Source organism: Dromiciops gliroides, chromosome 1, assembly GCF_019393635.1.
Source record: "Dromiciops gliroides isolate mDroGli1 chromosome 1, mDroGli1.pri, whole genome shotgun sequence".
Taxonomy (NCBI): domain Eukaryota; kingdom Metazoa; phylum Chordata; class Mammalia; order Microbiotheria; family Microbiotheriidae; genus Dromiciops; species Dromiciops gliroides.
The window spans coordinates 645,956,762-645,982,284 of NC_057861.1; the positions used below are offsets into that span (position 1 = coordinate 645,956,762).

Below are 25,523 nucleotides of genomic sequence, written 5' to 3' on the forward strand. Positions count from 1 at the left end.
ATTTCTCTTCCCCCCCTCTATTCCCACCCCTACCCACAAGAACTCAAGCAATTAAAAATAAGTTATACATGAGTAGTCATGGAATAATTCCAATATTAGCTAGTTGTGAGAGAAAACAGTCAAAATCCCCAAACTTTAGATTAAGGAATTGTCAAAGAGGAAAAGAAAAAAAATTTAAATGTGTTTCCATCTGTTTTCAGATACTATCAGTTCTTTCTCTGCAGAAGGGCTGCAATCTTCATAAGTCCTTCAGGGTTATATTGGATCATTGCCTTGCTGAAAATAACCACATGTTTCCCAGCATAATATTCCATCACCATTGTATACCACAGCTTGTTTAGCCATTCTCCAATTGATGGGCATTCCTTTGATTTTCAATTCTTAGCCAACACAAAAAGAGTTGCTATAAACATTTTTGTACAAATAGGTCTTTTTTTTCTCTTTTTGGGGATGCCTGACACTATTCCTATAGGGTCAAGTTATACTTTTGTATTCATCTGCTGTTATCTGCCTTTGCTTACATGGTTTTAAAAATATTTTAGTTGAATATTAAGTTCTGTTTATCAAAAATCATCTCTTCTTTTCCTTTGATATAAGAAGACTTGGGTTCAGATTTTGCTTCTGATGCTTAGAACTTCTATAATGTTGGACTTTTGTAATGTTGACAATCTTCCTTGACCTTTGATTCCTCATTTGTAAAATGAAGTAGTTGGATTAGATGACATCTCAGTTACCTTTCACTTTTGTATTTTCAAGCCTGCTTCTGGAAAGACACAATGATAAGCAAAGGAAGTACTCTACTTTCCTATTTAGAACATATTCATACACTTTATGAGTAGTTCCTGTTTGCCACATGATGAGGACATGGAAATTTGTTGCCTGTTTCTTAGAGGTGCTCTGATGCCTCAGTGTATTGAAATCTGGGCCTGAAGTTAGTGAGACCCGAGTCTCTCTCAGCAGCTAAGGCCTCAAATGACAACATTCAAGATCCAGTCCAGCATTGAGGAGTGACCTGGGAAACCCTGTCAAAAGTTGGCTGAGATGAGGCTGTGGTGAATTTGGAAGTGAACTTGCTATACCAATGCTATGTAGGAATTGCTTTAAATTTTTGCTTACGTTCTCTAGAATAAAGGTGGTCTATGGGTCAGTATGCTCAGTCAGGTATTGGGGTGGGGTGGAATTTGTTCTTTAGTGCTTGATATATATACTCAGTAAACATTGCTTTGTAAAACTAAATGATGTGAATTGGTTAAACATAATTTACTAGAGGTTAGTAGTGGAAAGAGCTCACTGACATGGGGGCTTGAGCACATAGCATTAGAGAAGGACTCTCCTGACCCTGCTAGAGTACCCTTAGCAAATATTCTGATGGGGTCATCTAATCAAGCTTACTTCTGGAGAGTGAGTCCATAGTGTCATTATAGAAGAGTGTTTTTTTTTTAAATCATTAAATCAAATCAAGAAATTATTTGCTTCTTTGATTTAGGAAGAGAGTTCCATTATTTTCTAGTCACTATTCTATTATGCTTCTGTGCCAGGCTTGTGCCCTATTTCTTGAACTCCTCTTCCATTCTCTCTTTCTCTTCTGTTAGTCTGTATACATTGATGGTAGGATACCTTATGGTTCTGCCTCCATTGAACTTGATCCTGGTCATCTCCATAATGCTCCTTTGCCTAAATTTCTAGATGTGCTCACATGGGTTAATCTATTGACTATACTATTTCTACTGGTAGAAATATTGCCTTTTTAAAGACTTCCTAGCTTTCATTTTATTTTAATTTTCAATTAACAACTATTTTCTCTCCCTCTTACTCCCTTATTTAAAAGAAAAAAAAATTTTTGTAATAAATATGAATAACAAGGAAAAATAAATTACCACATTGTTCATGTCTAAAAATGTTTGCCTCATTCTGCATTTTGAATCCATCACCTCTCTAACAGGAGGGGGGTAGCTCATCATGATCTATCATTGAATTGATTGGAGTTAAATCTTTCAATTTTTTTTTATCCTTATAATGTTTTTATCATGGTATAAATTGTTCTCCTTGTCCTGCTCACTTAACTGCCATGAGTTCATGAACTCTGAAATTCCCTTATCTTATCACAATCTAATGTCATTGAACCTCTCCTCCTGCCTTGCACTACCAAATCCTATTCTTTTACACAATGACTTCTAATTCTTGACCTCTTATTTCTTTGCCAGGCCATCATGCCTGCATTAGCTCTTCCCTGCCCCATCTTGATCCCTTGGTGAACCAGTTTAACTTTACTCTTTTATCTTCTCTCAAGCTCTTTACCCCTTTTGTAATTGCCAATAAAACCCTGTCAAGCCATGGCCTTTGGTCACACCCATTATGCATTGCCTTGAATCCTATATACATTTTGCTGAATGAAGCTGGGGAAAATAAAGAAATTATGTGAGCTGTGTCCACTAATAATTTGTGTTATATAACTTCTGCTGGGCTCTTTCCATTGCAAGGCAATCATTCTGTATCTCCTTAATTAACTCAATATCCCACTAACCACAGTAGATAAATCTTTTTTATCTCTCCTCAAAACTGCCAGGGCTCCTCCTTACTCCAGCCCCTTAAGTGAGAAGCTTGCTTCATATTTTACTGAAAAAAAAATTGAGGTCATTTACTGAGAGATCTCTACTCTCCCTTCCTTTTCAACTTATATCATTCAGATCTTTTAGCATTATATACTCTTTCAACCTGTCACACATAATTAGGTAGCTCTTGCAAACGCAAACCTCTCTGCTTGCAAAAGGATCCAATTTCATTCATATTGCTCTATCATATCACCCTTCTATCATCCCGATTCTCACTTATCTTCAATTTCTATCTACTGTTTGCTTCCATTATTTACAAATAACTCCATATTTCCCCATTGTCAAAAAAACAAACAAACAAACAAAACCCCAAACCCTCACTTGATCCTTGGGTCCCCCACTAGCTGTCATCTTATATATCTTCTCCCATTTGTGAAGGCTATCTAAAATAGGTATAACAATTTAATTTCCTTTTACTCTCTTCTTATTCTAGAGTCTATCTTCAGATCTCATCACATAACCAAAATTTCTCTTTTCATAATTACTAATTATCTCTTGATTGCCAAATCTAATGGCCTTTTCTCAATCCCCATTCTTGTTGATATCTCTCCATCCTTTGACATTATAAATCATTTTTTCCATGATACTTTATTCTCTCTATGTTTTTATGACACTATTCTCTCCTCTTTCTCCCCCAACCAATCTTATCCCTCTTCCTTAATCTCCTTTACTAGAACTTCATCTAGGGCATGTTCTCTAACTGCTGAAATTCTATAAAGTTCTGTCATCAACCTCTTTTTCTTCTCCCCCTCTACTATTTCACTTGGGGGGGGGTATCATCAGCAACTATGGATTCAATTATTATCACTATGCTGGTGGTTCTCCATCCACTTATCTAAGCCTAACATTACTACTGCCTTCCAGTTTCACTTCTTCAATTGCTTAATGTACATCTTCAACTAGATGTCCTTTAAACCCTTAAAACTCAACTTACCATCTTTCACCTCAAATCTTCCCCTCTTCCTAATTTTCCCATTACTTTAAAAATTACCATCATTCCAGTCATTCTGCCTCTCAATGTAGATATCATCCTTCTTATCTGACTCTCCCTTTCTCCCTTTTTCATTCTGTTGCTTAGACTTTTCATAAAATACTTTCACAAAAACTTTCTCATGTGTCCCTTCCTCTATTCTGACATTGATACCACCTTGGTGCAGACCCTCTTCACCACTCATTTGGACTATTCCAATAGCCTGTTGGTTAGTTGCCTTGATGTTTCTTCCCTCTATAGTCTCTCCTCCACTCAGCTGTCAAAATGATCTTCTTGAAGCACCTTTCTGACCATGTCACATCCTCCCCACTCCCATTCCTTTACTCAGTGAAATCCATTGACTGCCTATAACTTCCAGGATCAAATATGAAATCCTCTTTTTGGTGATCAAAGTCCATGATAACCTGTTCCTTCCACTTTGTCATTGTTCGTACATTTTAAGCTTCCAGCTGTATACTTTTTTATCCAGTTGACTGGCCTCCTTACTCTTTCGTAAACAAAATACTCCTCACAACTTTTCAAAGACTTTCTCACTGCCTGCAATGCTATACCTCCTATCTCCCTCTACTGGCTTCCTTCCCTTCCTTTAAGTCTCAACTGAAATCCAACCTTCTAGAGGAAGCCTTTTCTGATCCTCCTTGATTCTAGTGGCTTTCTTCTGTTGACTATTTCTAGTTTACATATATATATATATACACACACATACACACACATATATACCTATGTATATATATATGCATATGTGTATGTGTATATGTAATGCACATAATTTGTTTGTATAGAGCTTTGTTCATGTTGTTTCCCCAGTAGATTTTGATATTTTTGAGAGAAGGGATGGTCTTTTATCATTTTTGTATTCCCCAAGCTTATTATAGTTCCTTCCATATAACAAGCACTTAATAAATATTTATTAACTGATTGATATTAAACAAATTATGGTTAAAGACCTAGTATGAACAAAATATGCTTAGTTTTAAGGATATAAAATAAGAAATAATAAGACTTTTCCTGAATAAATTTGTAATATAATTGGTAGATACAAAGATAAAATCAAGTATGGTGCAGGGCAGAATGTATTAGAGATAAGGAAAGATAGATATTTTGTTACATAGAATTTGAAGAAGGTGAGAACACTTTCTCCTAACAATGTCAGGGAAGATCTCATGGAATAAGTTGCTCTTTAGTGGGTCTTATAGGAAGGAAGAGAGTTCAACAAGAAATTGGGGGATCAGAATCTATTTTAAGGCATTAAAAAAGTGTGAGCAAAAGCATAACAACAGAGGAACAGTACAAAAACAACAGATGTAGAGTGGTACACTTTGAGTGGAATAGAGAACAGTTAAAGGAAATTAGTATGAAATAAATTAAGAAGGGTAATAGAGCAAGATTATGGAAAGTGTTGAATGCTATGGTTAAAAGTTGAAACAACTTTGGTATTTCAATATTTGCTTAAATAGAAATGCGATATATTACCTCAAGGGATATAGTTAACAAACAACCTAAGACTTTTCATCTCATGCGACTTGGCCAAGTCCTCATATAAATCATCTGTAGTTTGAAAACATTTTCTAGGCCTATCTTTGGGCCTCTTAACTTTACATAACCCTTTAAGGGTCAATCACACTCTCCATTTGTTCTGCCTGACTAGTTAAATCATTAACACACCTCTTTTTTATTAGTGCTTTAGTTCATTTTTCTGATATGAAAAAAAGACCAATGAGTTGTAGAAGTCATTCAAATGAATTAGATACCTTACATTTCCTAAATGCCTATTGAGACTTCTAGTATTAATTCAAATGAGGGGGGAAATATCCTACCTGGCAAGAGCAGATGGAAATAGAAACTTTATACTCTGGTAACACTTTTACTGTAGGATTGTAAAATGATTTACATTTTGGAAGCTGAGTGTTCTTGAAAATATGTCCCTCTACATCTCTTTCTACCAAAATTAGACATTTATCATCTTGTTTCCTGAAAATATGGTTTTCTATGGTAGGGTGATTAAGCTCTATGGATAAAGCAATGTTAGCTACTTTTATGAGGTCTGCAAAAATACTGCTTTGAAACATTTTACATTTAAATATGAAACAAATATGAAAACTCATTCTTTATCTGCCTACATTCTTCTCAGTTAGATTTTATTTCTAATCTAGCATCTAACACTTGTCCTGTATTAATGCTGGTATGTGCTCCTGTTTGAAAGACATAAAAATAAGTTTGTTTATCTAAGCTTATGTTTGTTTCCATATAATTTCTTACATTGCTTTTCAACAAGTTGGTTTACTTTTTTTGTCTATGTGAACCATGTTAGTTTTTCTGATTTGAGGGGGTTCTCTATTACCCCCTCAAAAGTAATTGATCTTCTACTTCAACCTTCCTGCTGTTTCATGAGCTCTCTTACAATTCAGAAAAAAAAAATCTATTTCTCCCTGATCTTGGGGGAAAAAAATAATAAGGTCACAGCAGGGAGGCTTTAGCTTCATTAAAGAACATTATTATAAAAATAAAATGATCGAGGGTAAATTGTTTTTGTCCTTGTGGTACTGTTTCTGAAGAGCCACATTAATCTGCGTGTGTAAAGCTGCAATAAATTTATCGCCTCCTCCATCATCCATTCACTTCACTATGGTAGCCCCTAGTGGCAGAAAAAAGATGTCAATAAACTTCTATTCCTGGGGATTTCCACATCTATCGAACAAGAAGAGGTAGAGTCTCTGTGAAAGAAAGTCTGTTGATACTAAAATTTATTTCTGCTTTTAAAAATATCAGGGTGGCTGCTAGTGTCCAGCAAATGTTAAAGGCCAGTATTCTTTGAAAAGGGAGCGAGCAGGGAAATGAATTAAAATTTTGACCTACTCAGGCTTCCATTCATCATAGGAGCCTATAACAGGAGTACAAAGCAGGATTTAAGATAGAGAATCAGTGATTGCTCTATTAATCTAGTTTAACTGATACTAAAATCTGACAGAGCGAATTACAAGTTGCAGGCAGTAGGGCTTATCAATTCATTACTACTTTCAAGGCCCTCCCTCTCTTTCTTTTTGCCTTCAGCTGTTGGCAAAGGACAGCCTTTTACAGTTCAATTTCTCAGTTTATTTTTGACTGCTTTTAATTAAATTTGATGGCCTGCTTCTGCACCAGTGAAGTTATTGGAGTTGCAAAGTACTTTGCTGTTATAATGATGGCTCCCCTGATGTCTATTCATTATTAACTGCTTTTCAAAAGTGCTGCTCTCAACTCTCATTTTATAAATATTTAAATAACTGAATTTCTATAACATAAATATCTGGGCATGGGAGATAGGGATTCTATTGCCTGTTTAATAGGTTTTACATAATAAAACAAAATTTCTTTTTAAGGCTAAAGTTATATATTATAACATTAATTTGGAAAGCATTGTCTCTAAATCACCTCTCTCACAAATTCCAATGTATATAATAGAAATGTATCAAAGTAATACTAATCAATGAATTAAGCAGTACTATGTGACGTATTGCTTTTGTAGCTTTATTTTTGAGATGTCTAATTAATGAAAACCATAGTAAAATATTAAAGTCAATGGAAATAGGTCTTTGTTATAAAGATAAAAAAGTTTGAAAATAGTATACTTTAGTTAACACTGATTCTTTTGAAAAGCACCTTTTATTTTTGTGTAAAAAGTAAAATGAAAACTAATTATAAATGTTATTATAATGTTCACAAAAGGAACATTTAGTAGTATGATTGTGAAAGAAAAAGATAAACCAAATATCCTAAAGCACTTAAGGAAAAGAACCTCTTAACTTAGTGATAAGGCAGTACCAGGCCTCAGTTTCCATGGGTAACCTTTTAATGATGAACAGGACTCTGAATATGCATATGGAATAAAAAAAAAATAAAGTCTCATATTTTCAGAAAGAGATAAAAGGAGAATCAAGTAGAAGATTAGCTTGCTGTTTGATGCCTCCACTATAGTATCTTTAGGCAAGAAGTAAAAATGAGAGCATGTATTTAGTCAAACATAGGGGTAAGCTTTAACTTTTTGTGCGATTTAGGACAAACTAGGTGTCAACTTTACCAGCATATGATAAACCAGTGAAGTGGGGAGGGGAGAGGAAAGGAGAGGAGAAGGGAAGAGAGAAAAGGAGAGGAGAGGAAATATTTAATGTTTCTGTGCCTCAGTTTCTTCATCTATAAAATGAAAACATTGGGCTAGATGACCACTAAGATATCTTTGGTGTCCTAAATCTATGATCCTATGATCTTATGGTCTCATGAAAAGTGTTTGGATGAAATAGGAATGCTTAACTTGGAGAAGTGAACATCCTGGATTTGGGAATGGATAGTGGTTACCTTCAAGTATTTTGAATGGCTGTGTTGAGAAGACTTGTTTTGGTAGTCCACAGAGGAAAGATTTAAAAGAAATGTATAGAAATTACTTTAAAAAGGAAGATTTCAAGTCAATGTCAGAAAAAATTAAAGAAAAACAAAACAACAACAATAATAAATAATAATAACAAAACTTTAGAAAAAATTAGATTTATCCAAAAGGGAATATCTCTGGAAGTAGAAAATTCCACTCACTGAAGGTGCTCAAGGGGAGTTTAGAGGATCACTTCAGAATATTTTATAAGGGTTTCTCAGTCAGTTATAGCATGGGCTAGATCAATTTTAAGATTTCTATTAACACTAAAGTTCTTTCTTGATTGTTTCATTCCTCCAATTCAATATCACTGACCAAGATATTGTACTTTAGATGTGTACAGAACAGATAGGGTAGAATGATGGTGCCAGGGAATGTATAAGAGTAGGAGCAAATATCTTAGAAATCTTGAGCTTATCATTAATAGCTCAGTGGAATATTTTACAGACCACTGGTCTAATTCAATTCACCAGATTATTTCAATTCAAGAAAATCAAGCATCTAAAGGACTTCTACTATAAGAGAGGTTGTTCATATTCCAGAAAGAGGTTTTCAAATAAAATATATTCCATCTAGTACCCCCAATGCCAAGTTTTGCCTTCTAAATGATGATATAAGTACAGCAAGTTTATGGAGCCCAAAACAGGCTTAATGTTTTTCAAAAATAGAGTAATAATATTTTTTACAATTTTTTTTATTATTTCACTTGGTACAGAGAGGGTTATTTAAGTGTTAAAACATGCTTCATTCAGATCCCAGCCTCTCTCCTGTGCCTTACATTCTGATTACAAATCACAGCAGCAATGATTGTTTCTTGCATTAGAGAAATTCAGTACTTGCTAAAGTATAAGTTTCTAGATACCTAACAATGCATAACCATTACTCACATCACCAGGCTAGATAAAAAGAACATTGTCTTATCTAACTGAAATTGGAGGAGTAAATTAGGTTAGCAGAACTTAACTACTGACTTAGAATTTTTGTGTCTTTAACTCATGCAAGAAATAAAAAAAGCCCCTTGAGCATTTAATGATCACATATAGTCAGATGTGTAATTTACATCCAATCTGACATCTCTAACAGCAAGGTACCACAGAAAATATGCTACGACTTTGGACCCATTGATTCAGAGGAAAAGGATGCCAACCCACTGAATTACTGCTCTCTCATTTTCCTCTGCTGTATACTAAAACTTTGATTACCCAGAAAGCTAGGGGAATGGGGTGTTCTGATTGATTTATTTTCTGGTTAAACAGAAAATCCTTTTTATTTCAAGTCATGTTGATGAAAATCTTTCTAAAATGTATTAGCACAATTTCTTGACATGGTAATTAGAATATATTGAACAAAGTATGGCTTGGACAACAACTTAGAGTTATCCTGAATATAAATCATCATGGTATACCACTGTAAACAGTAGTGTAGAAAGTGCAGGACATAAAGTCAAATATACACTGATGATAAGGTTTACAATAAAGGTTGTTTACTTGAATAAATCCATGTCATTGTGGAGGTGTGAAAATAGGCTTGACTCCAGAGTTGGGAGATCTGGATTCAAATCCTGTTTCTGAACTTAACTAACTTTGTGATTACAAGCAAGTTATTTCACCTCCATCAATGACTACTTCTTCCTCTTTAAAGTGGAGAGAATAAAATCTATAGTACTTAATAGAGATGTTGAGAAGATAAAATATGTTAAATGGTTTGTCAGATACTAACTAATATTATAACATATTTTTTCCATTTATCTATTTCTTCAGAAGCAAATACAGTGCAAAGTAAAATGAGTTTCACTTAATTGGGGTTATTTGGCAAGAAATGACATTTCACTTTTACACAAATGAACAAGTGATTTTAAGTTTGAAATACATATTATTGGGTCATTAGTTAATGTTGGTTTATATCAATAAGCTATCACTTCAGAGGGTTTTAAATATTTTCTTATAGTTTTCTTTAATTGAATTGAATCCAGACCACTCTCAAATGAACCAAATGTTGGATAGTGATGTTTTTCAAAAGATCATGGGCTCGGGCTAGCTAGGTGGCACAGTGGATAGAGCACTGGCCCTGGAGTCAGGAGTACCTGAGTTCAAATCTGGCCTCAGACACTTAACACTTACTAGCTGTGTGACCCTGGGCAAGTCACTTAACCCCAATTGCCTCACTAAAAAAAAAAAAAAAGACTTGTGTAAAGGTATTGTTTGGGGGCGTTTAGGTGGCACAGTGGCTAAAGCACCGGCCCTGGATTCAGGAGTACCTGAGTTTAAATCTGGCCTCAGACACTTGACACTTACTAGCTGTGTGACCTTGGGCAAGTCACTTAACCCCCATTGCCCCGCAAAAAAAAAAAAAAAGATCATGGGATCATGTGAAAAGGAGCAATGGTGATATGAGTACAAGAAATTTCTAAAATGTGCTTTAACTGTGGATACACTTGTTGGACCCACAGTTATAATAGGGCCTTGTAATGATTGGAATGATGCCACCTGCTGGAGACTTACTGTAGGAAAGCTCCACCATGAGGAGAAAGCCTCTGATGGCAAAGCCATGCAGCTTTTCTTTGGCATCAGGGAGTGACATTTGCTTGTGGGAGGAAGAGGGGGCAAGGCTGGCTCTCTCTTGCTCTTTCCTCAGGACTTGGGTGGAGAAAGGAGCTAGAAATGTGCTCTCCCTTTAATAGGTAGATGAATCTAGGCTTTTCTCTTTCTTTTCACCAAATTCTTATTCTCCTTAATAAATGCTTAAAAGTCTAACTCTTGCTAAAGCTTATAATTTATTGGCTAGAATTTTAGCCCCTTACAGTCTGAGGAGAATTTATACTTGTCATTTTTTCTCCAGTAGAATTCATTGGACAAGAATTGGTCCAAGCAGAAGGGAATAGAGTTGAGAGTTCCAAATCACAGACTCCATGTGGGGTAAAGTATGTTCATTGAGAATGAGGGCACAAGCAATCACATTGACTTGGAATTCAAGTGTGTAAAAGGTAACAAAATGGAGACAATGATGCAAGAAGAGATATACTGAAAGGAGGATGGTAATACTATATTAGGATTTTGAAGGTAGAGAAAAATGTTATGGCCAAATCCCCAGTTTGCTACAATTAAAAAAAATTCAATCACCATAGAATCATGTCAATTTAGGAATAGAGGGGTCTTATTCAGACTATACCTAGTCCAATACTCTTATTATCTGACTACCAAAAAAGTCAAGTGAATTCCTGAAGACCACAGGAAAACCTGGCACTAACTAACTATGCCCTTGTTTGTTGGTTTTTCTTCTCAGTTTATATTTCTACCAAAAGGATTAGCTAGATAGAAATGAATAATTTTTTAAAAATCAAACTATTTTCATATTTTTGGTTCATTGGCAATCAGTCAACATTTATTAATTGGCTACTATGTGTCAGGCATTGCACTATGTAATGGGGAATACAAAGAAAAAATAAAAACAATCTTTTCCCTCCAGGAGCTTACATGTAGTCAGAGTGATCACATGTATATAAAGGTCACAGAAATAAACAGAACAAGATGAGAAGGCACAGATACATTGTGATTTGTCCTCTTGGAGAGGATGTATACATGAATGAGATTATACATCCACAGAAATACTGAAATAGTTTATTAAACCACATATTCTCAGGGTGTTTTCAAATGATTTTGTAATAATGTTTTACAGAGATTTGAGTTAAGTTAAAGTTTAAATATTTAAAAAACAGTTTTGATATATTTTGTTTTTTTATATCACCTGACTTTCTTCCGATTTCTTCCTCTTCTTCTCCCCACCCACAGAGCCTTCCCATATAAAAATATTTTTAAGAAAAAATGTGGAAAAAGAAAAAAAAGCAGTAAACTGATCAATATATCAAAGAAATATGAAACTATATGCAATGTACCACATTGGTGACTCTTCATCTTTTAAAAGGAATGGGGTGGGGGTCTTTTCATGTCACTTCTTTAGGGCCTTACTAGTTCTTTGTAATTTTCCAATATTCAACTTTTATTTTTTTTCTGGTTGTTCTTTCTATTTATACCGCCATAGTAGTGTATATTGCTTTCTTGACTGTTTACTTCACTCTGTATCACATTGGGTAAATCTTTCTACACTTCTCTGAATTCATTATGTTCGTGGTTTCTTATTACACAGCAATATTCCATTTCATTCAGGTGCTACAATTTGGTTAACTTTTTACCAGTAGGCATCTACTTTGTTTCTATTTCTTTTGTAACATAGTAAGTACTAATATATGTGTGTGTGTGTGTGTATGTGTATGTATATGTATGTATACACATATGTGTATACACACACACATATATATGTGTATACATACACACACGCATATATATATACATGTCTTATCAATAACATTCTAGAGGTATAAGCCTGATGCAAAAATAGGTCTGTACTGTGCAATTATACCCCTCCTCCCACCATTTTTGAATATGTAGTAGCCACTTCATGGGTGACAATCTCTATCCTCTGTCTTTATTTTTTAGAAGTTTTTGTTTGTTTGTTTTTTTTAAGTAATACCTAGGGGCAGCTAGGATACCTGTAGTGGATAGAGTACCAGCCCTGGATTCAGGAGGACCTGAGTTCAAATCTGGCCTCAGACACTTAACACTTACTAGCTGTGTGACCCTGGGAATGTCACTTAACCCCAAATGACTCACACAAAAAAATTAAAATAATACTTATGTGATATTTAAAATCTAAATTGTGGTCGCCTTAAATTAGAAGCTTTAGCACCAGTCCTTGGGCATTAAACATTTATTAAAGCATACAGATATTCGCATGGAGTTCAGAAAGTTAAGAAAAAAGCCTATTTAGCCTAGAGTTTCAGTCTGGTCTGGTTCTTCTTCATGTCCTCTGCCACAAGCCTGCTTCAATCACAAACTCTCCCACTAGCCTGTTTTAATCAGGAACTCCTTAGCAAGCTGTTTGTGGAAGCTTTTTATAGATCTGGAACAGAGGTGGTTCTTACACACTGCTTCAAGGTGATTGGTTGGCATCGTCCAAATCCATTGGCTTTGAAGGTGTTCTCAAGTTGAGTTCACAGCCTAGTTTCTGAGAACAATACCTTCTTAAGGGATAGCCAGATGCAATTACAATCCAATTAACTTGAAGTAGGCTTAATCAGCAGTCAATCACTCTCACTTGATTCAATCAGTATAGATTAATCTCCAGGTGGGCCTTTGAGTATAATGCTAAATCCCATTATTTCATCACATTCCCCCCTTTGTTTCTTCTAGGAACAGGCGTTCTTAGATGAAACACTTAGCATTCACCTGTTGATTAAGGCAATTCTTTCTGCACCCCAGGATGCAAGACATCTGGAACTTTAGGTATAAATATTCACAGAAATGGTTTATTTCATTTCTTTTCTTTTTCATAAACACCACTTACCAAGAGGAGTTCGGAAGGGGTAGATAAAACAAGGCCACAAATATTTTTAAGCTACTTAGGACAAAGTATAGTGTTACACTTCTTCACTTTTAATATTACGAACTCAGCAATACACCCTGAAACATACAATAAATAAAACATACTTACTTTGGTTTTTATAGTAGAGTCGCTGATATACCCAGAGTTTCTTTCTCCCTCATGACAATAGCACACAGAAAGGGATTATGATATAAACATAGAGAGGAATGAAGTAATGTTTCCTGGTACGCAGACAGCCATTTTTCTGGGATCAGTTTTCTTTCCTGAGGTCTTTTGGAATATTACTATTAATGAATTCTATATCTCTAATATACTGTAGTTTGGTGTTGCCTGTGGTTTAAGACCCACTATAAGACAATACAACTTAGAAAAGAAGTTCTCTCTGTGGGTGTCCACTGCAAAAATTCAAATTCTGTGCACTATGATTTAAATCTACTGGTCCAATATAACATAGAAAAAGATGGTATTAAGATAGAATAAGATTTATCCTGATTTTATTTTAAAGTTTAGCATATTTAGGGGGATAAGGAAACACATTTTTGTTAGTAATCCACATAAGGATTTTTTTTAGGATGATTGGATGAAAAAGAATTTCATCTATCATTTGAACTGAACAAATAACACAATTGTAGAAAATTAAAAGAGCAAAACAATACATTTCATTATGTTTAACTTCTAAAATGTTTCATTTTTTTGTCCCTAAAGGGGACACAGTGGTTTATAGAAAGAAAGACACAATAAAATGCTACATGTGGTGAATCAAATTTGATTACTTGTTTGTCATTGTGGAATAAAGCGATTATTAATAAAAAAAATTACACAGTTAATTACTGCCTGGTTTATACTTTGTGTCATCAAAGAAAGGAAGGAATGAAAAATTTTTATAAGATAAACTATGCATGATGTACAAATTGATCTATTCACAGTAGTCAAATTCTATGATCACAAACAACATTAGAACAAAATATTTTTCTAACACCACTCAATTGGTTCTTCACTTATTCTGAAGGAACTTTAATAATATCTCCTATAAAATTAATATTTCTCTTGGAGTTATTGTAGTAGAATTATTGAGTCATAGATTCAGAGCTGGAAGGGCTATTAGAGGTTGTCTACTCAAAGCCCTCATTTTACAGATGAGGAAACTGAGACTCAGAGAATTTAAATAACTTTCCTAAGTTCATATAGGTAGTAAGTAGTAAAACCTGGATTCAAACTGGTCCGTGACTAAAAATTCAGGGCTTTTTCCATATCACAAAGCCCCTCTATATGCATATATACTGAATCCAGACTCCAGACCCACTGTGCCACCCAGATTCCTTTTCCTGGCCCATAATAAGAGTCTAATACATCCTATTCTGGTTGACTAAGTTGCTCGAGGTAAGTGTTTGAGGCCAGATTTAAGTTCAGTTCTTTCCAAGTCTAGTCCTAGTGATCTATGCACTATACTCTCTAGTTGCTTCTATATAGGTGATAGTGATGTGGTGGTATTTAGGGGAAAGGTGGGACTGGGAATTATAAATTTTGAGCAAGCAGCTAATATTTTATTCCATTTTTTGTGGTTCATTTGTTTTTCAGTCTTGTCTGATGCTTTGTAATCTGATTTAGGGTTTTCTAGGCAATAATAATGGAGTGGTCTGCCATTTCCATCTCCAGATTCCATTCCACAAGTAGCTACAAAATTGGCCTAAATTGAGCTCAGTGAAACAATGTGTTCTTTCCTATGTTTAATGGAGTCAGAACTATGTGATCGCCATGGATTGATTCACTCTGCCAGTGGTCAACTGGCTGATGATATTTAAGTCCTGCACTGTTTTGTTTTTTTGGGTTTTTTTGCTAAATAAGCCATATAAGCATTTAATATATGATTGGTCCCTTTCCTTTCCACTTGTCATCTCCTTTCTAAGATCCAGGTCTACATATATGTACAACTGATAAACATCACTAGTATATATCCTACAGGCATTTCGGATTCAGCACATTGGAAACAGAATTTATCTTTTTCTCTACTTCTCTTTCCCCCAATTTTCTTATTTCCATTGAGATCATCATCATTTTTCTTATCACCCATCTTCTCAACAATAGAGTGATTCTCAGTTCCTCATTCTCTCTATCTCCCTTCTTCCCAATTTTAATCAATTCATGTTTGCCAATTATACCCCTTTAAAATCCCTCCTAATTATTTTCTTCTCCCCACCCATTCAGCCATCATTCCACTTGAAGCCCTTACCACTTCTTGCTTAGACTATTTGTAAAGTTTCCTATTTGGTTTCCTTGTCCCCCAGCTTTTTTTCTCAGTGACCCATGAATCACAAAGCTATCAAATTGATATTGCTCAAGTGCAGGTATGACCACATCCCATACCCAAGAAAAGCTAGAATCTCCTCATTGCCCCTAAAATAAAGCATAAACTCTTCTGTACAATACATTCTGACACCTTATAATCTTGTTCAAGTCCAACTTTCTGGGCTGATTACACATTACTCTCTCTCCACCCCTCCTTCCACTCAACTAAATTTGCCCATTTGCCATAAAAGCTAATTCGTTTTGGGCCTCCATGCTCCAGTGTTGAGAACATCATCTGGCACGTAAGAAGCCTTTAACAAATACTTGTTGACTGGCTGACTAACTTTGCACAGGCTGTCTTCATGTTAGCTCTTTCACCTTACTTTGGCCACATGGAACCTTTAAATCCCTTCAAGGTTCAACCTGAAACCACTCCTTTCAATCCACCACATTTACTATACCATTTTTTTTTATTGTGGACATAAGCTGTATTTAGTTATTTGGAAACATTGTGTATTTTCATCTCTTTGAAGGCAAAGATTTTTTTTTCACTTTTCTATTTTCTAGCACTTATCACAGTGCCTGCCACAAAGTATCCACTTATCAAATGCCCATTAATTAACTAGTCTTTGGTGTCCTCTCAACAGCACTGTGTAATGAAAGAGTGTCAGATTTTGAATCAGAGGACCACAATTTACTTACTTCTTTTGTGGTCTTGTGAAAGTCATAACTTTGGGGTTGTCAATTTCTTCAGATGTAAATAAGAGGACCGGAGCAGCTAGATGGCACAGTGGATAAAGCACCAGCCCTGGATTCCAGAGGACCTGAGTTCAAATCTGGATTCAGACACTTGACACTTACCAATTGTGTGACTCTGGGCAAGTCACTTAACCCTCATTGCCAGAGAGAGAAAGAGAGGAAGAGGGAGAGGGAGGGAGGGCGGGTGGGCTGGACTACTGGACTAGGTAACCTCTCATTTCCCTTCTCTTTCAAATTACACCATCCTATAATATTTTCTATATATCCATACACCTTCTGGAGAGCCACTACTTATGTCTTCTACCTTGTTCCCAAAATTCTCTTTCCTTCTTCTTTACTATAAGAACTTCTATCACTTTAGCCAATTTCAGCTAGGCATAAGGATGCATGGTTTAAATGAAGTGTTACTAACTCAAAATGACAATTACAAAGGGGTAGTGGTGATATTTTCAGTTTAAAAGAGGATGGAAGGTGAACATGATATTCTAACTGGAAGGAATTTACCATCATGTGGCAAGCATTTCAGCTAATGTTGGATTTTTTTCCTTTGGCTAGGTATCAAAGACTATATACCCCTTTTCAGAATAATATTCTAAAATTCATATAGAATTACCAAGGAAACCAATATTAGTGAAAAATAAAAATATAATTTTTCACACCCAAGTTCATGGACTCCCTGAGATTTATATGTGTACCCCAGGTAAAGACCTCTTCCTATCAACTCTAAAATCTTTGACTCTCTTATGGGCAACTCTTCCTTGATACAATTTTTAATTTTTTCCATAATACTGTGATTATAAACAAGAGATATTCAGTTATGCCCAGTCTAGTAATTATTTAATATCAATAACTTTATTTTTCTAAAGGTTTAAATGAATCATTCCCTCAACCAGAGAACAATATAAAATTTGCAGCTTGTAATTTATTTGTCAAGTCCAATAGTGTCAGCAGCATTCCAAGAATATACATACATACATACATACATACATATACATATATATATATATATATATATATATATATATATATATATATATATATGACAGCATTCCTTAGCAGTTAACAATTCTGGAGGCACATATATGTTTTTATTTCTGCTACTAAAGAAAGAAAATGCAATAGCTTCATATAAAAAGGTTGTCTTTAGACTATGTTGGTTAGGTGGTAGCCTTTTGGTAAGTTGAAAAAATCCTTCTGGTCTGTTTCCCACATTATCTCCCTAAATACCTTGATTATATCTGAATTTCTGTCATAACAGCTTCATTTTATTAATTTCAGAAGCTGCCATGGCTAAAAGCCTTATAGTCAAGAATACTTCAAATTAGAAAGTCCTAAGAGATATTGCAGTTTTCATTTGTAGAGGGAAATCAGAGATAATAAATGAAAATACCCCAAATTCATACCATTTGTTTAGTTCATTTTTATCCTACATTTAAATTCCATTACATATAAGCATTATTACCTACTTATAACTCACTGGAAATGAGCAAAGCCAATCCTTTCTTGAGCATTTTTTAAATGTAGGGTTTTGTCCATTTCATTGTTTTGAAGATAGACATGGTTGCATACATAGTCCATAAGCTTGTAGGATTTAGATATTAAAAATCATTTTGCAAAATGTCTTCATTTTATGGATGACACAACTGAAACAAAGTTTAGATGGATTGCCCAAAGTCATGTAGGTCATAAGTATTCTTGTTTTTTTTTTTTGTAAAACCAAGAATAAAGCAAAACACTTCACACCTTCTTCCTATTCATCAAGACAACTAAGAAATCTCCAATTGTTATTGGCATATTATGAGGAATATCAAAAATTTTAATGAGTTCAAAATGAATGCTACTTTAGTAATAAATTAATGTATGGCATAATAAAAAATGTAAATAAAATCTCGAGGTGTCACTAGAGACCTCTAAAACAATAACAACAATAATAAAGAGGCAACATTTATATAGTGCTTATACTTATTGTGTGCCAGGCATTGTACTAAATGCTTTTCAATTATTATCTCATTTAATCCTTACAACAACCCTGGGAGGTAGGTATTATTATTATCTCCATTTTAAAAATAAGGAAACTGAGGCAAACAAAGGTTAAGTGACTTGCCCAGGGTCACACAGCTAGTAAGTGTCTGAGGCCATATTTGAACACATAACTACCTGACATCAGGCCCAGTGATCAATGGATACTCTTATCTATCTAGCTTCATCATCTATATTAAGTCACAGTTCTTTTTAGGTCCAGATCAGTGATCCTATGGGTGCATGTTGTTCTTTTCTGCTACTATTTTGGAAACCCTATTCTATTTTTGCTAGTATTAATAGAAGGCATTAAAGCTGTGAGCCCCCAATTTAGAAAAGAAATCTTTCCCCCTTTATCAGTGGGCAGAAATTGGCCTCTCTACTATAATTCTCTTTGTATAAGTCCCAGCTAGTCACCCTTCCCCTATGAATCACATCCTCTATTACATTCACTCAGAGAATAATCACATTTAGCTTGTTTTTATTTGGAGATAAAACTCAACATCAAAGTTCAAACAGAAAATAAACAAGACTTAAAAGAAAAGGAAAATTCCAAAAAGTAAGCTATGCATGTGTACCACTCCACAAGTGGGTCAATAAATTAGGAAAAGCTCCATTTACTAATGTTTCTGATCAGTATGAAGAAGTATCCTCTACTTGTGATGAGCTATCTCTGCTCACAAGTGCCTCTCCAATCTATGCCATTCTCCACAGAGTTTATGTTCCTGAGTTTTCTCTGCCCCCACCTAGCTTGCCATAATTTAGTCTCTTTTTTCGTCTGACAAAGCTACATTTCCCAGTAGCTCATGTGGTCAGTAACAGACTAAATAAAGGTATACCTCCACCATATTATAAATGCTAAATATTATGAAGAACAGTTCATAAACAATTTGGAAGACCCACATCTATGTTTTGACTAACCATCCCTTAAGCACTCCTCTGGGTCATATAAGAAAGAAAGTCGGGCCTCAGTCTCCAGGTGAGGAATCAGAAGCAAAACAAGGATAAGACAGGTGAGACACTTGCCTTGGGTGCAGCTCCTATCCTAAGCTGGCCATACCATTAAGCCAAAAGGTAGGATATGATCTTATATTTGTGCCTCAAGTACATTAGGTATTTACTGTGTGGAAATATGTCATCTGAAGAATGATGGGGGAAAGCCACTTATTTTACTTTCCTGTAATCTGTTAAAACACTCTGTATTCCTCCATATTCACCTTAATATCACCATACTGCCTTTACAAGACCCATTCATAATCCCATTTTAACCAAAAAGAATGACCTAGAGAATTATACACAAAGGGATGTCTAGTGTTTATAATAAACTGTAATTACCTTTAAAGTAGGTAAATCATATCTAAACCATTGCTAATTTTTCTTTTGTCTGGTGATGATTGATTTGCACCTGATAAACAACAACCCTCAAATTAAACAATGTCTATTTTTATACATTTAAGATTTTGGGGCCATGAACATTAGCAAATCTGACTAGAATTACAATATGTATATATGTATATATGTATATATATATATATATATATATATATATGTGTGTGTGTGTGTGTGTGTGTGTGTGTGTGTGTGTAAACATGTGTGTGTATGTATATATGGGAAATATATGTATATATATATGGGAAAGTACTTTTTCCTTTTTCCAGAATATTTCTACCTCAAGTAAATGTTATTCTTCATAACATTTTTCCTTCAGAATTCTTGCAAAAAATTAATCAAAGCAGGCAGTTCAATTTGACTCATTTTAAAGGCAAATATAACATGTTTCTACTTCTGAATTCTCTAATAGTAATCTAAGAGTGGGATTTCCTAAAACCATTTTAGAACTAAGAGACTGAAAGGTTTCTTTGTGATTTTTCAAGCTGGTTAGGGAAACATCATCTGTGAAATAAAGCAAGGGAGGAGACCTTTTTCTACAGCTAGCTAATTGTGTCCTCTTTAGAGAATTAATTTTCTTTGATGTCTCATACAGAGGGGGTCATAGAAACTATACCAGCTGATTGCAAGCTCTGGCAGATCCTATCAAGTTGGGAAGCTCATTAATGATCCAATGATATTTTGGTCATCTGAAGATCAACCTAGAAAGGCCTAAGGAGTCCTCAGTGAAAGGGTGGCCACAAGGTGATTGGTTTTTGACCATTGCAGCACATTATACTTTCTATAAAAGTGTAGATGGGTTGTGAATAGTTTTAGTTGAGGGAGCATCCATTTTTCTGGCATCCAAGGGTATGCTGCTAAATGTTTCACACAACAAGGTATGCAGAAAAGAAAAGAAAAAGCACACTTGACATATTTTTTTAATTTAATCATTATTAACATTTTCTTCATTATTTCCTTAATATCTGGACAATCAACAAAACAATAAATCAAGTGATTTTGTTTCATTAGCCAATTTTCAAAATGTAAGTGTTTACACTGGAAATTGAACAAGCATCATGATGAGGGAGTATGAATTGGATCCGGTACAAACATACCCCTGAGATATCACAGCACCTTGAAATATTAACTTGAGTCATTATGGATTGAGGGAGTGGAGAGGAAGGGGTAGAGTCAGAGATGGGAAGAGGAGAATGTATACAGCAATGAACCAAAGGAAGAGAATGCATAGTATGATGACTAAGGTAGATATCACCCATATTTTGTGAATAATCTTCCACTTTAATAGTTTCCCCTATGTTTGTAGAATAAATAGCTAAGAGGATTTCCTTGTTTGTTAACGTTGTAGATGAAGAATTTAAAGGCAACAAGCTATGGCCCAATGGTACAAGTTCTATAAACTAAATAACATTGTTACAAAATATACTTATTGTAGTTTAGAAGATCATTACAGACACCAAAGATCTAACAATTTTAAGCAAATAAAAAATTTAAGAGAAATGAATTTAAGTCAAAATTGGGTTCAAGTCCTAAATATGCTGTTTATTAGCTATGTGACATTAGGCAAATAATTTCCATTCTTTGTTTCTCAGTTTTCTCTGCAGTAAAATTAAGGAACTCTGCTAGATTACCCATTGTAAGTCTATAAATCTATGATCATTTCTAGCTTTAAATCCAAAGATTCTACAAACTTAAATATTTAGTTTTTTTTTTATATCAAATTGTTGGATATGTCTTAATACTAACTTTTGATGCTTAAAAAGAGTATTGATGTCTTGCTTAGAATCACAATTGTGTTTCACTATTAACTTTTTATCTTTCTTTATTCCTTGTCTCCTTCATGGCACCCCAAGGGTATTTGTGAAATGAACATGAAATGGTGTTATTAATAATACAATAACAGATTATTAAATCTAGTATTTATGTGAGCAATCTAATGAATGGATTGAAATTTGGAATTCATCTCTTACAGATGTAATTTATACAACATTTTGAAACAAAACAAGTGGCTGAAAATTACACATGTGTATTTATATGTGTATATATAATTAGACAGGTAGATGATAGATTGGTAGATAGATGATATATAGATAGGACTAATATCAAAACCCCATCAACATAGAATAAAATGCCAATTGACTGGAACTCAACTTGCTTGGTATAGTGGAGAGCAATGTGTCATGAATTTATGTAATTCTTATTAAATCAAGGTGGGGTTTGGTGAAATATGCAACCTAAGTTCCAGTCTTGGCTCCACTTACTAATTAGCTATGTGATCTTTGGCAAAACACTCAACTTCTATAACCCTTATTTGTTTCATCAACAAAATGAAGGGACAGCTAGATGATTTAATGTATCATATAGTCATAAAATTATATGGTTTTAAATGATTATTTTCAAACAAATCCTAGAATCCAGTTTCATTCTACTAACCCATATAAAAGATATTTGCTTTTATAAAAAGGTAATTGACAAGGGAAAAATCAGTGAGGTTTTTTTTTTTTTAAGTATGGTAGAAAGGTACAGATGTAGTCCCAACTCCTATACTTCTTGCACCAATAGTATTGTTAAAAATTGATAATACTTACACATATTCATATTTGACTAAAGAATATCTCATTCCACTCAGTTTACCAAAGTTACAAGAGGAAGAAATTATAATAATAAAGCAAAAAGTCAAAAGGCTACAAAGAAGTAAAGAATTGTGTCCACGTGTGTGTATGTATATAAAATGATCTCATTTGATAACTCACAACCCTGTGATATAATTTGTACATTGCCTATGTCGTTTTCAGAAAAAAAAATGAGGGTTAGAGAATTTAAGTGACTTAGCCCCAGTCAAATAGCTAGTATGTGCCCGAGGTAAAATTTGAACCCAGCTCTTACTTCAAATATGAGTGTGCTACTTGCCAGCATACAATAGCATAATCTCCACCTTGGAGGTTTCCATTCTCCAAAATTGATTTTTTTTTCTTGCATCTAACTTCTTGACAATTTAATGTGTCACAGAATAATAGATTTAAAGCTCAAAGAAATTTCAAAGTTGATCTAATCCTATCAAAAAATTGTACAAATGAGGAAATTAAAATTTTAAAAGACAGTCAGGATTTGAATCCAAGTCCATAGACTTTAAATTTATTATTTTTTTTCTCTTACATCATTTTCAGCAGTATGGAGATCTCAGAGATTTGTTTTTTTAATTTAATATCCTAACAATAAATTATTTTTTTCCTGAAAATTAAAACCTCATTGTTTAACGTTGACTTACTAAATCTTTGGATTTTATTAATTACAATTTTAAATTTTAAGATATATGTAGTCTAAACTCCCTCACTTTACAAATGAGGAAACTGAGACTGACTGATGTTAAGTGACTTGCTCCAGGAAACAAAGTAGTTAGTTGAAAATCCACAGTTCCAGTTCAGGTTTTCTGATTCCAAATGCAGTGGTTTTAAAAATGCATTTGTTAAAAGCAAGTCTCTGGCTCCAGAACAATGATTATCATATTGCCAAATTCATTTAGTTACTAAAATGATGTTCTAAAAAAACCCACAAACTGCATTAATTTTCATTATGTGGACTGATTGTGATGGAGACTTCAAGGGAGACCATATCTTTTTTTTTTTTCAGGACAATGAGGGTTAAGTGACTTGCCCAGGGTCACACAGTTAGTATCAAGTGTCTGAGGCAGGATTTGAACTGAGGTTCTCCTGAATCCAGGGCCTGTGCTTTATCCACTGTGCCACCTAGCTGCTCCTGACCATATCTTCTTACTGAATAGATATATTGATCTCCATTCTGAAACAACATGCAAAACCTCTATGAATTTTACATTCAAAGTGGTAGCTCACTTATTGAATTTCTGTCTATTTTAATTAATTGGCTTTGTAACTCATAAGAGGTTGTTTTTGTTTCTTTTTTTTTTCCTTCAGAGCATTATAGACATCAGATGGGTCTTGACAAGGCAGAGTATGGTGCATTGCAGATTCTTACTAATGGAGCTATTATTATCACCCAAATACCACAATAGTGTTGATGAAAGGCAAGAGGCATAGAGGACAGGGTGCTGGACTTACAGTTAGGAAAATCTGAGTTCAAATCCTACTGTGGACATTTACTAGCTGGGCAACCTTAAGCAAGTAATCTAAATTATTGGGCAAGTTATTTACTTTCTTTTCTTTGCCTTAGCTTTCTCATTTGCAAAATGAGCCTCTGAGGTCCCTTCCTATTCTCAGTCTTTGATCCTATGATATTCCATTGTACTCTTCTATCAAACATTTTTATGATCAATTGAGGAAGAAATGGTTACCCCTTTGTCATTAAAACAAAACAAAACAAAATCCTCTTCTCTTCCATCTTACAAGTTGTGTGTGTGTGTGTGTGTGTGTGTGTGTAAATCATTATTTAAAGGGATTATCATTTTTTAAAAAGCTTTAAAATATGCAATACTGTCCATTTTTTTTCAAGGACAAAGTTCAGTGAAAGAGAAAACTTACAGCATGAAAGTTGAATTTTATGTTTGCTGATGCAAATTAGCAAGACATCAATTTTGCCTTCAACTAAGCAGAGCCCTGCTCTGTTTTATGGCACTCACCTGGAGCTGAGGCTGATGGGTTCCCACGCTGCTGGTGCCAACATGCTGTCAGTCAGACACTCTTAACTAGAATATCAAGGGCCAGGAAGTGGTTGACTTTTATTCCCACCTGGAACAAAATATCATGTCAGTCATTTTTTTTAATGTTCCTTCAAGCATAATAAGATATTCATTATGTTATCTTTTCCTGTCACATTAGATGTTCATTCATCAGAATGCTTACCACAAAGGAACAGTGCATAAACTATTCGACTCAATGATTTACACCTGAATGATTAATATAGCACCTGTATAAGTCAGTGGGACCATATATATTTTATCTCCTCTGAAGGGTTCCTTATAAAATGCTATTTCTTATTACTGTCCAAAAGTCCAAATGCATTTGTTTTTAGGAGCTGATGTGTTAATTTAGGAAACCAGTTTCTGAATATTAGCCTTGAAGTTTGTAAATCAAAACAAAATTTTAAACACCAAAACCAACTGGAGCCAGAGCAGAAAATGAAATATAGAATTTTCAAAGTTCCTATCCTGCTACAATAAAAAAAGGAATCTCAGTAGGAAATTGAATTTAATAATGCAATTCCATTAGTTTCATGCTTGCCATACTTTATATTCCTCAACTTGAAAGAAACTGATGGAGAATACTGATGTTTAAGAAATGTATGTTGCAGAGTTGCTATGCACAGAAAACATGACAAAATATTCATTTGTCCATTTAAGAAGGACAGGTATGTGGGAGGGGGCAAAAAATAAAACCAGATCATTTTGCTCTGAGTGCAAAGCACCAAAATACATGTCTGTGGCTAATATTTTATCATTAGTAGGGTTTCCTTTGTGTTAATCATTTATTTCCCCCTCCTTTCACAAAGGAAATGCTACAGAGATGCATAAAGACCAGTCCCTAACAACTTAAACTATTAGATTCCGTTTCACAGAATCTTCTAAGTCAACAGAGAACTCTGAATTCCTAAGACAGAAACAGGAATTCATGATATACTTTCTCCAACAACTGGGCATACAGGTTCTAGCTTG

The 25,523-nt window shown here is 34.4% G+C and overlaps 1 protein-coding gene across 1 annotated transcript in view; it reads right to left on the minus strand.

Moving 5' to 3' along the window:
* Positions 1–25,523, minus strand: part of PTPRD (protein tyrosine phosphatase receptor type D) — a 2,680,207-nt gene that overhangs the window by 1,862,605 nt on the left and 792,079 nt on the right. Inside the window, 1 exon segment of the mRNA XM_043972034.1 lies at positions 24,492–24,600. The gene's annotated coding sequence lies outside the window, so the exon portion shown is untranslated.